General features: G+C 41.6%; 1 protein-coding gene across 7 annotated transcripts in view; it reads left to right on the plus strand.

The window, feature by feature from the left end:
* Positions 1–12,568, plus strand: part of SLC4A5 (solute carrier family 4 member 5) — a 108,426-nt gene that overhangs the window by 9,354 nt on the left and 86,504 nt on the right. For 4 of the 7 annotated variants that reach the window (XR_003139592.2, XM_025453614.2, XM_025453620.3 and 1 more), the window contains exon 2: positions 980–1,193. The exons of 1 other annotated variant lie outside the window; for it this stretch is intronic. The gene's annotated coding sequence lies outside the window, so the exon portion shown is untranslated. Of the gene's footprint in view, positions 1–979; positions 1,194–3,037; positions 3,169–12,568 lie in introns of those variants that run through there. 2 more of the 7 variants (XM_025453619.3, XM_035701051.2) reach the window with 1 other exon arrangement.

Below are 12,568 nucleotides of genomic sequence, written 5' to 3' on the forward strand. Positions count from 1 at the left end.
CCCTGTTCCCACCAACACAGGGATAGAAAGCTCATTTTGTCTTCATGAGACTTCACCCCCTATGCCAGGACCCAATGTCAAACCCGCTTAAGCCCTACCATATGTTAAACCTAGATGGGGTTCAGATAGCATCTAGCCAGAAGATGGAAGGGAATCTGTCCCTGTGAAATAACCACCCCTGTCTGCCAGGTCTCCAAAGGAAATGGAAGCCCAGAGGTCAAAACTGCAAATACTAAGAATCTTTGCCCTTCCTCCCTCCTTGTAGCATCCTGGTGATTGAAGTGGGCCCATGTGGAGTACTCTGTCTCTTAGTCACACACACACACACACACGCACACACACACACACTTCTACCACTCTGTCTTGGCTCTCCTCTCTCCCTCTGAACATAGACTTTCTCCAGAGATGAGAGAGAGCTCAGTACAGGAAAAGAAAGATAGCAGTGGGGCTGATTTAGACCAAAAGATTGGCAGGGCAGGAACAAGAGGTTGTGGGTATCAATGAGGGAAGAGTGAAGTGATTCATCATGGGGTCCAGACCAGAATAGGGGTAAATGAAGCCATGTAGGGCTGGTGGAGGGGGAGAAGAGGAAGATGTCTTCATTGAGTTGAAAAGCAGGAAAGAAGAGAGAAAGAGATTAGGAAGTTGTCCACTAAGAGTCTCAACATTCTGCCCAGCTTCACAAATATTAGTTCTGCTCCAGAGACTTGTAGAATCACAGGATGTTAGAGCTTGAAGGAAATTTAGAGATCATTTAGTCAAATCAACTCTATGACAGCTCTTTCATTAATTCTTCAGCATGGGGATTTGAAGATGAAACTTGTTTACAATTTTTCCCTCTCTGCTTGGAATCAAATGAGAAATAGGATACAGAAGTCACATAGGTAGAAGTCAAAATAACTTTGTAATATGTAAAGCTGATTGGAGAATTTGGATTAGAATGTACAACCACAATGAGGCTTCCTAATTTTTCCCCCAGAATTAACCTCGTTTACCCAATACTCGAAGACTCTCTACCTTCAGGGTAAAAACCTGCCCTGGAAGTTTACTGTGAAGAGAGGAGGAGAGGAGCACAGCTTGGACTTTCTCTGAAGCAGGCAGTTCTCAGAAGGATCTGAGTCATGGCACATGCCCATTTTATTCTCCCCAATTTGCCAATTCCCTGAGTCATTCATCCTCAGGGAGGTAGAGAGGTAAATGAAGAGTACTCTTTTTGGGACTTCAAAAGGACAGAAGCTACTGGGCATCCCGGGTGGCTCAGTGGTTTAGCGCCTGCCTTTAACCCAGGGCGTGATCCTGGAGACCTGGGATAGAGTCCCACATCAGGCTCCCTGCATGGAGCCTGCTTCTCCCTCTGCCTGTGTTTCTGCCTGTCTCTCTCTCTCTCTCTCTCTCTCTCTCTCTCTCTCTGTGTGTCTCTCATCAATAAATAAATAAAATCTTTTAAAAAAAAAATTAAAAAACACAAAAGGACAGAAGCTACTACTTTATAGGGAAGGGTAAAGGGCTTAGAAGAAGGATGAATTTCGCCTAACAGTATACCATTTAGTGCAAATTCTATTTCAGGAAATCTGGAGTCCAGAGAGGTAAAGTGATTATCTTAAGACTATACAGCTCTGAGGACATAATGAGATCTTACAGGCTTCTAATGCCACGACTTTACCATTTCACACTTGAAATCATAGCAGGTCAGCTTCATCCAGGATCACCAGCATAATAATCAGTAACAAGAATCTCCTACTCTGTCATTCAGGGCATCTTCTTGCCCCTTCCTCCACTACCTCCATCAACCCCTCATCACCTCCAGCTATGCCTCATCACCTCCATCTTTACCTCCACCATCTCCATTTGTGATGTCCATTTATGCCCAACTACCATATTGCCACTGCTACCATTCCACCTACCACTGCTCCCTCTACCATTTCCACCACCATTATCACTATCGCTCTTTTGGTTAGCAGGCAACCAGCACAGACCATTTTGGTGGAGAAGCAGATGTGAACTAGAAGCCTATCATGTGGCTCTGGCCTTAAGAAGTCTCAGCATCTTTGATGTCCCCTAATCCCTCCAAAAAGATCATCTCAGAGTGTCTTAAGAAGATTATGATAGATACATAAACATAAGTACAAGTGTTTATATAAACTCCTTTTTAAAAAAGATTCATTTATTTACTTGAGAGAGAGAGTATGCAAGAGTAAGGGGGCAGGGGAAGGGTAGAGAGCGAGGGAGAGGGACAAGCAGATTCCGCGCTGATCCAGGAGTCCCATGTGGGACTCAATCCCAGGACCCTGAGATCACACCCTGAGCTGAAATCAAGAGTCAGATACTCAACTGACTAAGCCACCCAGGAGCCCCTATATAAACTCTTTGACCACAAGTACAGCCAGCCAGCAAGCCAGGGTCTTCCAATATACAATACCAAACCCAGGCCTCTGCAGGCCCCTGGAAGTGCTGAGACCCATCTGTAAAATGGGTGAGCCTGGGGTGGGGGGTAGTGCCGGATCATCTGTAAGGTCTCTTCCAGCTCTAATATCCCTCTAAGACAGAATCCAAAAAGGATGTAGGATAGAAATCATGTAGGGAGATAAACAAGCATTTAAAAACCAAGGCTGGGGACTTCTGGGTGGCTCAGCAGTTTAGTGCCGCCTTCAGCCCAGGGTGTGATCCTGGAGTCCCGGGGTCGAGTCCCACACTGGGCTCCCTGCATGGAGCCTGCTTCTCCCTCTGCCTGTGTCTCTGCCTCTCTCTCTCTCTCTCTCTCTCTGTCTTTGTCAACTTATGAATAAATAAATAAAATCTTAAAAATAAATAAAAAATAAAAACCAAGGCTAAAACACAACACTGCCATAGTAAGATCACTAAGCTAATATCCAAAAAGAAATTTAGAGCAAAGTTGTCTGTCTCTAATCATGGCCAGCTCTGTTCAGAGCCTGCTCTACCCTGGTCTGTCAGCCGAGTAGGCATGGGTCCCTTGCCCTGCAGGAGTGTCCCTTCCCCCACCCTGGTCACATGGCTGGCCGCCACTGAGCCCCACAAGTCAATCTCCAATGCCCCAAATACTATTCTGGAAATCACAGAGCGTCCTTCTTGCCACCTAACGGCAACAAAGCAAGTGACTCTGGCCTTCCTGAGATTTGGATCCTGGTTTCCAGTGCTAAGAGCGTGAAGGTAAGTTTGCAGCTTGGAGTTTCAGAGATAGTAGACAAAACTATGCAGATAAGAAAAATGTCCTTGACAATATGAACACAGAGTATTTGAGAGTGAGCTTCACACACACTGAGGAGAATACCATGAAAGCTAATAAGTCCTCCAAACAAGCATTAGATATTTGCTTTTTCTTTCAAAGATTATACTGTATTAGTCACCTTGACGTCTTGAGTTTTGGGCATAAAACCTCATGGCAATTTAACCGAAATGACATGAAATTCACTCTCTGATACCCTGGCAAGTGAGTTCATTTTTCTGCTCAACTGATGGAACTGAGAATCTTTTTCTCCTAGGCAATGCAAATTTCTGTGGCCTTTATTAAATTTACAAGACTGGCTGAAATTTGAATGGGAAGTAATCAAAAACCCCGAGACTCGCTTCTTCCCCAGAAAATTATGGGAAAATAGATTATGTCTGTTGATATAATATCTCAGGATAGAAACTAAATAATGGCTAGCCTCCTTCATTACACATTTCTGTTGTTAGGTTTGGATACTGTGCACCTGGTTTGGTTACTGGTGGTTTGCTTGGGAATATTTTGTTCACTTGTTTTCTCTTCCTCTTCTGGGGCATGCATGGGTGAGGTCCTCAGGGCCCAGAGGCAATGAATAAGCTATCAGTTGGGAAGGTGGCCTTTCTCTAGTTTCCAGGCGTAGTCTTTAAAGCCCAGCATGACCCCGTGTCATTTTTGTCAACTCAGCTCACAAAATCATCCCAGATGAGCTCTCCGGGAGGTCCTTTTTTGAAATACTTTGAGCTCTCACAAGAGTTCACTGGATACTACATTGGGCTGGTCTCTGTTCTTAGGCATAATAAGGTCAAATGGTTAAAGGATAGGATAGGAGGAAAACCTGACTGATGCATGTGGCCCAACCTTTTTCTAGCTAGTTTTTTCCCCAGACATATGGATGTCTAATCCTAAGGATTTATTATCATATTTTGCCCTTCTTCCTTAATAAACTATTTTATTCTGTTTGTTTCTAGTGTCTAGAGCAAATATCTGGAACAAAGTGGATTTGTTGGACTGAACTGATGTGTCTCTGTGGCTGGGGAGGTGGCAGGGTCAAATGGCCCAGGATTCAATCACCAGGGTTTGGATAGTCAAAACATGTTGTATGCCCATAAGGTTGGCTGTATCATCACCTCCTTACTGCAGTGGGCATGTAGGCTGCTTAGGGCAGGGACCCTGAGTGTCTGTTCCCTGGTGTGGCTTAGGCTGAGGGCATTGATTTTGTCAGCAGGGTTTGTACTCTGAGGGATCCAAGATGGAATTCCAGGCTGGTGGCAGGGGCAGTAAAGTGGAATCGATCCCTTAAGTGACTCAGGACTGATGAGAATTTGGTCTGATCCCTCACTGTAAAGCCATACTTCCCCCCAGGGTCTAAAGATGGATGGGAGAATAATGACGAGGGAGTTAAGCAGTGGAGGTGCTGGTATAGAAAAAACTGCTGTTAGAAGTTCTTTCATTTGCTACGTGCCAGGAGCTGCTGTGTTGCTAACAAATTTCTCTGGCAACATACTGTAGTGGATAGCTGTACCGGTTAATATTCTTGGGATGCAAATAACAAATCAACTGAAGCTAGCTAAAGAGAAACGAAGAGATTATTTTAAGGCATTGAGAAGGTCTTGGCGATGGGAATTCAGCTAGACCTCAGGAAGGGCTGAGAACTAAGTCTGTGGCTTCTTCCCAACCTCTCTCTCAAGTCTTCACTTCTTTATTTCCTCTTCTAGCCCCCCTACCTCCCTTCATTTTCTCCCTCCCTTTCTCTTTCCCTGCCTTCCTTTCTTCCTTGGCTTGAGGAATCAAAGAGAATCCAATTTCAATCTTAGTTCCGCCATGGCTGGCCCTGTGACATAGGAAAAATTACTTAATTCTCTGAATCTCCATTTCATCATCTGTAAAATGGGGGTGAAAATTATGCACCTCACTGAATTTTAATCAGGATTAAATGAGATTGTGAAAGCAAGATATCTGACATTCAATTAATATATATTATACAAAATGGTGGAGATAGAAATTCTGTTTCAAGGGTTAGGTCACTTTTGGAAATTTTTGTGATGAGCTGTGCAGCTGCTGATTACAGCAGTAGTTAACCTAAACACTTTACGTACAGTCAGCACTCACTTGAGTGGTTTCAAATGAATGGTTTCTGCTGAAGATGATCTGGGGCAGCCTGAGTTTTTCTCCTACTTCTGCATACTCCTGGAAGGGAGCTTCTCTCAAGTTGTGAGGAGGTAGGCTCCAGTACAGAGGAAGTGTGGAAGGAATGGTCTGAACTAGTGCAGAACTGGGAGGTATGCATTTACCTGAATATGGACTACATTACATCTCTATGCCTCTATAGTTCCGTTAAGTCTTCATCTGTTTGCATCTATTTGTCATTTTGCACTCACTTCTGTTTGGCTCCCAGTCTGAAAATCCATAGTACTTCAAATATGAAAGAATATGTTTTTAAAACATGCTGGAAAATTCTATTTCATTTGTATTAGCCAGGCCAGTTCAGAATTAACTGACTCAGGGAGTTACAGTGTTACCAGTACTCTGTTTCTCTACTTTTTTGGATGCTTCCCTCCCTGGGGCAAGCAACATAGTGGCACCCAAGCTAATCAGCTTCACAGTGCCAAAGCCAGAGCCAGAGCAGACAGGTTTTGGATGGATCAAATGGAAACATTCTAGGAAAAATTCTGATTGCCCAGCTTTGGGCGTGGGATCAGCGAGGAACCAATCTCTGTGATGGGGGTGATGAGGAGTATTTGATTGGCCAGGCTGGGTCGCGTGGCCTTTCCTGTTTATGGTTGGGGAGAGGTGGAGTGAACCCCACCTGGGCGGTGGTTTTATATGGGAAAGAGGGTCTGTTACTCAGCTTATCTTTACTCCACATGCTATGAGGGTTGAGGAAGATAGCAACTCTCAAAAAAAAAAAAAAAAAAAAATCACCAAGCAGTTGGAGCTACCAGTGTGTCCTTGCTAAGCTTACCAGTTCACAATGCCCAGTTTGAAAGCAAAGACGTGATATTGTTATGTATGTAAGCTTGTGTGAAGTAAACTCTGTGTATGGTGATTCAGTTTCATAGAAAATATAAATCGGAGTTATTTCCTTAAAACAGCGGTTCTTTTGGGGATCCCTGGGTGGCTTGGCGGTTTAGCACCAGCCTTCGGCTCAGGGCGTGATCCTGGAGTCCTGGGATCAAGTCCCACGTCACGCTCCCTGCATGGAGCCTGCTTCTCCCTCTGCCTGTGTCTGCCTCTCTGTGTGTGTGTGTGTGTGTGTCTCATGAATAAATAAATAAAATCTTAAAAAAAAAAGGAAAAAGAAAAAAAACAGCAGCTTTCAATGTGTGGCCCCTGGATCATCAGCAGCTTCAGCATCAAGTGGAAACTTGTTGGAAATGCAGACTTTTAGTCTACACCCCAGATCCACAGAATCAGTAACTCTGGGGTGGAATCCAGAAATCTAGGTTTTAACCAGCCCTCCAGAAATGCTTGTTAGGCATGCTTATGTTTGAGAACTCCTGTGAACCAGTTTCTTAAAGGTTCTTTGTTTTGTAGTTCTCCTGAATATTTAAACATGATTCACTTTGAACAAACAGATTTAACCATGAATTTTTGGGAGGATATAATTATCACATAATGAGAGTATATGTGTCAAATTATTTGCCTTAAAATGTTTAAAATAGAAATAATAAATGACCATAATTAAAAATCAAGTAACACATGTAAGAGCTTATAATAAAAAATAAGAAAACTCCATTCCAGCTTTCTAAACATTCCACTGTTTCATTTCCTAAAGATGATCACCTGAAGTTCTTTTAGCTTTTTCTATTAGCTACTGACACCCCCTCTGATAATATATACAGATTGTATATCCTGCTGTTTATCAGAGTTGAATATTAGCCACCTATGGGTAAATAATTTTCTTATACCACACCCATCTCTTCTTCGTTCGCCCAATGTAGATATATCATTGTTGCTTTGGTTTTTTTTTTTTTTAAGGTTTTATTTATTTATTCATGAGAGAGAGAGAGAGGCAGAGACATAGGCAGAGGGAGAAGCAGGCTCTCCGTGGGGATCCCAATGCAGGACTTGATCCCAGGACCCTAGGATCACAACCCGAGCTGAAGTCGGATGCTCAACCACTGAGCCACCAGGCGTCCCTATCATCATTCAAAAATCAATGTTTAGGGATGCTTGAGTGGCTCAGTGGTTGAGTGTCTGCCTTCGTTCAGCTCAGGGCGTGTCCTGGAGTCCCCGGACTGAGTCCCACATTGGGCTCTGCCTCTCTCTCTGTGTGTCTCTTATGAATAAATAAGTAAAATCTTAAAAAAAAAATCAATGTTTTACAACTGTGTACCACAATCACATTTAATTTCTTGCAATTTTAATCCCTCCCCCACTCCGGTATTTCTAATTGCCTTTCTTTCTATAATTTTCTGTCTTTGTCACTGTCTTAAATTGTTCCAAATTCTCAAGGAATGTATCAGATCTCTAGCATTTTGTCTTTTCCTTGGTGGCTCCTTCTGAAACCTCATTTTTAGCACTTCTGAAGAGGGACTGGGATTGTGGCACAGCCACCATCTGGGGACCTCCTCCCTTCATTATTCTTCAGCTTGGAGCCCTTTCCTGGATCCCATTATCTTCCCCTTCTTCACTCATCATGGTAACATACTTCCTAGGAAGTTATGAGAGAGAAGTAAAATGATTTCTTACATGTCTGTAATGTCTTCTACCCTCTCTCTTGCCTGGTAGTTTGGCTGAGAAGAGAATGCTAGGTTGGGAATTATTCTTCCTCAGAATTTTGGATGCACTGTTCTTTTGTTATTCAGGTTGTTGATGAGAAATAAGTCTGATTTTTATTCATTTGTAGGTGACCTGTTCTTGTTTCTTTCACTCTAGAACTTTTTAGGGTTTCTTTTTTCTTCATCTTCATTTAGTGCTCTAAAATTTCATAATGATGTATCAAAGTGTGAGGATTTTTCCTACCAGTCATTCTTTGTCAGGGTATTCAATTGGCCCATTTTATTTGAGACTGGTATGTCATGGTGTTGGGGAGTTCTCTTATTTAAAAAAAAAAAAAAAAAAAAACAAAAAACTCGGGATGCCTGCCTGGGTGGCTCAGCAGTTGAGCATCTGCCTTTGTGATGCTGGATGTGATGCATCTGTATCATATCCAGGATGTGATCCCGGGATCCAGGACCAAGTCCCATATCAGGCTCCTTGCAGGGAGCCTGCTTCTCCCTCAGCCTATGTCTCTGACTCACTCTCTTACAGTATCTCTCATTAATAAATAAATAAAAATCTTTAAAAGAACTCATTTAAAAATGTTAGTAATAAAATATTTCTAACTTGTAAATGTAAGACATTCATTACCACTGTCCAGAATTAGCAGATATTAACATTTTATCATATTTGCTTCATATCCATCTATCTCTATCCAAAATATTAAAGAGGGGCGCCTGGGTGGTTCAGCTAGTTAAGTGTCTACTTTTGACTCAAGTCGTGATCACAGGGTCCTGGTATCAAGCCCTACATCAGGTTCCAAACAGGGAGCCTGCTTCTCCCTCTCCCTTTGCTGTTTCCCCTGATAGTGCTCTCTCTCTCTTTTAAAGATTTTATTTATTTATTCATGACAGAAAGAGAGAGAGAGGCAGAGACACAGGCAGAGGGAGAAGCAGGCTCCATGCAGGGAGCCCGACGTGGGACTCGATCCTCGGTCTCCAGGATCACACCCTGGGCTGAAGGTGGCAGCCAAACCGCTGGGCCACAGGGGCTGCCCTCTCTCTCTCTCTCTCTCTTAAATAAATAAATAAAATCTTTTAAAAAGCCAACAACTAACCCCCCCCCCCCCCCCAAATATCAAAGATACAGCTAAAACATCATCATTAAACCTTACCTTTCCCCAGAAGTAAACTGAGTTAGTGTGTCTCATTCCTCTGGGTGATTTTCTGCTATTGCTTATAAATGAAGCAACAAACAATACAATTTAAAACAATGTTTTAAAGTTTTATATAAATAGTGTCATTTTGTTTTTGAAATTTATACATGTGAGCACACAGAAATCTAGTTCATTCATTTGAACTCCCCATAGTATTCCGTTAAATCTCAGTTAAGGTCTTTATTTTTAAAATTAAAAAATAAATAAATAAAATTATTATTATTAATATTTCTTTCTTTTTTAAAAAATATTTATTCATGAGAGACACAGAAAGAGAGGCAGCGACACAGGCAGAGGGAGGAGAAGCAGGCTCCATGCAAGGAGCCCTATGTAGGACTTGATCCCAGGAATCCGGAATCACGCCCTGAGCCGAAGGCTCAACTGCTGAGCCATCCAGGCATCCCTATTATTATTATTTCTAAGTAGGCTTCACATCCATTGTGGAGCCCAACACAGGGCTTGAATTTACGACCTCAAAATCAAGACCTGAGGGGATCTTGGATGCTGAACTGACTGAGCCACCAGGCACCCGGGGAAGGTCTTCAGCTAAAAGTAACATAAAATTTAGCTAGCAATTTAAATATACAAAGTAGATTTCTTTTCATGTAACAGGAAGCCCAGAGATAAGCAGTCTGGAGCTCAGTGACATTATCAGGAACCAAGATTTGTTCTAGCCTTCTGCTTTGTCCTCAGCCTGAGCCTTTGCTCTTCATACCTGTCACATCATTGTTGCAAGAAGGCTGCTTCATCTAGAAGTCTCATGACCGAGGTCTGTGCAGGAAAATAGGGAGGGTAATTGGCCAAACGTGCATTCCAGAAGCATCAGTCACTATTTATTAGGAAAATAAAAGCTTTCCTGGAAGTCTTACCCAAGGGACTTCCATTTAAATCTCACTAGCTTAATAGGGTTACATGACTACTCCTAAGATTGGTTAGGACAAAGGCCACACGATTGCCACAAATAATTTAGGCAGATCACAATTCGTGCCTGAAGTTGGGGAAGGTGAATACAGCAGTGAAGGGCCCTGTGTCTCTATCTGAACAGAACAGGCAAGACAAGGAGGGAATGGATGTTGGAAAGTGTAGCAGACACTGTTACATGACCACTCAGTGCCCATTCTCCCTGTTTTTCTTATTAACAGAACCTAATTTTATTTTTCCAGTAAATACTGCCTCAGAGTCTTTTGTCCTATGACCTAGGTGTGGTTTTGAGTAACAGAAAAGTTAACTATAGTATTTGAACAAGTAAGTGTCCTAATTTTCTCCGTAACAAGAAAACCAGTGGGGGCTGTCTAGTGCTGTGAAGACATTAAGGTTCAGAATCCTTCCTCCCCTTGTTTCCACAATTAGCATGTGGCCTTCATTCCCATGATGACAAGATGGCTGATGCACTTCCATGTATAATGTCTATGCTCCAGATACAGAGGTGAAATAGTTTGCCAGGTAAAGTACAGTTTGCTGAGTTAAATTTGAATTTTGTATAAATAATAAGTAATCTTTTTGGTATAAGTATGTCCCCAATACTGCAATACTTATACTAAAAATATTAATTGTGCATATTAAACTCAGATTTAACTGGGAAAACTCTATTTTTATTTGCTAAATCTGACAATCTTATCCAGGGAGGAAGAAGAAAAAATGGAGGAGCTTTCTTCTGCGGAAGCTTCACCCAGGAAGAGAATCTTTTCCTAGGTTCTTTCTCTTATATCTCTTTAGAGATTGTTGAAGGGCATTAGGGTAAGTGATTATTTTTAGTCAGCCACATTGCTGCCCTGAATAAAATCAGAGCAGAAAGAGGAATGGACATCAGGCAAGTAACTAGCACTGTCCTCTACAGGTGTCTTACAACTCCCATCCCCCTGACAAATCCTTATCTCTCCAAATACTTACATCCAATGTAGATATTAAAAATATTTAATAGCCCATATGGCATTGGCACTGACCAATCAGAATAGATACCTGAACATCAGCCACAAGCAACAACATATGCATAATACTGCACACTGGTGGAATACCAACCCTGCTTATGTCAGTTTTTGGTTAAATTAATATTTTTATTTATTATGACTATATAAATATTGCTTGTATTTGAGTTACATAGTGTTCAGTAATCACTCCTCCTTTCCATGACTATTTATTCTTGAAAAAAAATTTTCTTGGAGAACCTGTGGAGAGCCTGATCTAGATGGACCCACTGCTCTCTGGACTGCTACACAGCTACTTTGCAGGGCCTCCTGTGCCAATCTTATGTGGTAAATCCCATTTTCTAGATGCTATATCCCTTTCTTAGTTGCTCTTCTATCTTGCTGGAGTTCTTCCTTCAACCACTTCCTGAAAAAAGTGCATAAATGGTATAGTTTTATGACATTTCTTGTCCAAAAAATGTCCCTTTTTTACCCTCACATTTGGTATTTTCCAATTTTAGGTTGGAAATAATTTTCTCACTTTTGAAGACCTAACTGCATTGTCTTATAGCTTCTGTTGTGTCTAATGCCGGTTTTCAAGTCTGATTCTTTGTTAGGTGACTTATTTTCTTCTTCTGGAAGGTTTTTAAGGTCTTCTCTTTATAATATAATATTCTAACACTTCGTAATATACTTAGAGGGGATTTTGTTTTCAATTCATTTTCCTGGGCTCTCAATAAATTCTTTCCACCATGAAATTAAAATCCATCAGTTTTGGGAAATATTCTCATGTCCTTGATAATTTCCTCTTCATTATTTTTTTCTGATCTCTTTGAAAACTTCTGTTGCTTTGATGTTAGACCCCGGGATCAATCCTCTGATTTCCTTGTCCTTTTCCTACAATTTAAAAAATTATTTGTGTTTGTGCTCAATTATCTCACATAATTTTTCAACTTTCTGTTCCAACTCTTTTACTGAAATTTTTCTTCTAACATATCTTTAATTTTCAAGAGTTCTTCTTTATTCTTTAAAAGTTCCAGGTTTATAGCGTTCTACTTTTCTTTTTGTTATGGAGACGATGTCTTTTCTAGGCTACTTTCAAGTGTCTTCAGATATGAGTTACATGCTTTTTAAATGGTTCTTTGGCTGCCTACATTGCTCCTGTTTCCCTGGACTTCTTTTCCTGTTTGTTTTGGTTTCTGTCATTCTAATGATTCTTGGCTGGCTATCATTTTGGAGTGGAGCTGCCAAACAACTGTTTGACAGGCTGGACTTATTGAGTGATAGACTACTGGTGGGCAATTGGGTGGAGCCCTCACCATTTGTTAGAGGTCCCCCAAATGTCAGAATCTGTAAGTCCTCCAACCTCCCACCTGGAGGTATAAGCTTCTTTAGTGTTGTACCAGGCAAGTAGGCAGAGAGCTGGGTGGCTAACTCCTTTGCTTATATCCACCCCCCACCCACATCTCAATGAAATGACTCCTTCTTGCCCTTAGTTATCCAAAGATGTTCTGATTTAATTCC

Source organism: Canis lupus, chromosome 17 (genome assembly GCF_003254725.2).
Source record: "Canis lupus dingo isolate Sandy chromosome 17, ASM325472v2, whole genome shotgun sequence".
Classification (NCBI taxonomy): Eukaryota; Metazoa; Chordata; class Mammalia; order Carnivora; family Canidae; genus Canis; species Canis lupus.